Consider the following 2,651-nt stretch of genomic DNA (forward strand, 5'->3'; position numbering starts at 1 on the left):
AAAGAAAGAAAGAAAGAAAGAAAGAAAGAAAGAAAGAAAGAAAGAAAAGAAAAGCCTGGAAAGACTTACATGAACTGATTTTGAAAGAAATGAGCAAAACCAGGAGAATGTCAGGCAAAATCATGGCAACACTGTGCAAGGACCAACTGTCATTGACTTTGCTCTTCTCAGAAATACAATGATCCAATATAATTCCAAAAGAGTCATGATAGAAAATGCTATCCATTTCTAGAGAAAGAACTGATGAAAACTGCAGATCAAAGCATAATATTTTCATTTTATTTTTTATGTTGCTTTTTTCCTTCTGCATACTGTAACATATTTTTGTAAATTGTTCACTTTTTTACCACATGACTAATATGGAAACATGTTTTATATGATTGTACATATATAACACATATCAAATTGCTTATGATCTTGGGTGGAGGGAAGAAAAGAAGGGAGAGAGATTGAACCTCAATGTTTATATTACAAAGTAACAAAATTATTTTGATATGTAATTTGAAAAAATAGAGTACTATTAAAAAATAAAGCTACACAGTTAATAGGATAATAGGCACATAAATCTACACTGGAGGGGACATCAGAGGCTACCCAATCGAATAACCTCACTCCACAGTCTCAAGAATATTAAATTACTTTCCAATTGTCATACATGTAATAAAAACTGGGTAATCACAGAATTTGATAGGTGGAAAGATCCTAAATAACCATTTACTTATAAAGGTACATAAGATGAATTCCCATTATAATATACAAGACAAATAGTAAACCAGACTCTACTTTCACCCATCACTTCTAGATGCAGCAAATTTTATTTATAGACAACTCTTATTATTAGAATGCTGATTTTCCTGATATTGTACTGAATTTGCCACTCTGAAACTTACAGCTGTTATTACTATTTCTACTTTCTTCAGAACAAGGCTAGTGCTCCCTTAATGTGACAGCTCTTCAAAGAACACAGTTATCTGTCCTCATGAGTCCACTCATCTTTAAAATGAATATTCTCCTTCTCATGAGTCTACTCATTCTCCAAATTCCTTCAGTGGATTCCAATAGGATACAGACACAATGGCTTTAAACCCATTTGGGATTCCCTCCTCTGGATACTAAAGTTCATCAATGTCCTATGAGCAACTTAAAAATAGAGTATGATATTTGAGATGAGGTATGATAAAGGCAGAGTACATTGGGACTATTATGTCTCTGTTCCTTGAAGCTAAGCCCCTCTTAATCTAGCCCAAGTTTGAATTAGGTTTCTTGAATGCTATGTAACACTGCTGAATCATATTGAGTTTAGAGACCACCATTTTTTAAAAAGAAATACTGCACTCTTTCCCATGCCTTTCTCTCTTATACTTGTGAAGTTTTTATTATTTATTTTTTTACTCAAGTGCAAAATTTGCACTTGTACCTGTTGAAATTCATAATATTAGATTCAGCCTGCAGCTCCAGTCTCTCAAGATTTGTTTGGATCATGATTCTGTCTTCCAGTATATAAGCTGTTGTGTGTGTGTGTGTGTGTGTGTGTGTCTGTTTCATCTGTAAACCTTGTCAACGTACCTTCTATGTATGCCTTTATCCAAGTCACTGACTTAAAAAGAAAAAAAAAGTTCAACACCAGAGAGTAAATTACATACACTTCAAGTACCTTTTGCCATAATGAAATTGAAAGTGAAGGAGATATTTCTCTTTAATTCCATAAAGTAGAAATGGAAAAGGTCCTCAGGCAGATACATTTTTCAGTCTAGTCTATATTATTAGTGACAATTAAGCTGAGGGAGATAGAAGTTTTCCTTTACTATTAATTTATTAATATTTCTAATCAGTTTTGCAATTCCTCTGCCATCTGTTGCCCTATACCCTCACACCTATCAAATTAGTTGATTTTGGAAAAAGAAAAGGAAAATTACAAATGCTGGAGGGATTGTGGAAAAGAATTTCCCTTTCCTAGGTTCTCTTATGCTATCCCACAGTTAAAGAGGCAGAATATTCAAAACACTCCATTACATAGATCATTTCCTTGATTCTATAGTTAAAAGCCTCTGAAGGGAAAACACCAGAAAAATATTTTAAAGGTTCTTCCTCTTTTCCTCTGAAATTATTATACCAACATTTATCTTATATTCTCCTAAGTCCAAATCACTGTTCTTGGAATCCAAAGTAAAAATGAAAGTGTTTCCTCATGGTGAGCTTATATGTGGGGAAATAAAATATTTTAGTTGTTCAGTTGTGTCCAACTCTTTGTAACCAAATTTGGGGTTTTCATATCAAAGACACTGGAGTTGTTCACTATTTCCTTCAACTCATTTTATAGATGAGGAAACTGAAGCAAATAAGGTTAAGTGACTTGCCCAGGGTCATACAGCCAGTAAGTGGCTGAGGCATAATTTGAACTCAGGAAGAAGAGGCTTCTTGACTCCAGGTCCAGCACTCTACCCTGTGTCACCTAGTAGTATAATATTAGTTATATAAAAGGAATGAAAATTGAACATTGACACTTTCTCAGCTTTCTCAGGGTCACATAGCCAGCAAGAGGTTTGCTTTTTTGCTGGTCAGTCATTCCATTGATGTCTGACTTTTCATGACCCCATTTTCAGTTTTCTTAGCAAGAATACTACAGGGATTTGACATTTCCTTCTATAAGT

The sequence above is a fragment of the Petaurus breviceps genome, unplaced genomic scaffold, assembly GCF_028583685.1.
Source record: "Petaurus breviceps papuanus isolate PSGF00001 unplaced genomic scaffold, PetGlider_PUasm1.0 140, whole genome shotgun sequence".
Classification (NCBI taxonomy): Eukaryota; Metazoa; Chordata; class Mammalia; order Diprotodontia; family Petauridae; genus Petaurus; species Petaurus breviceps.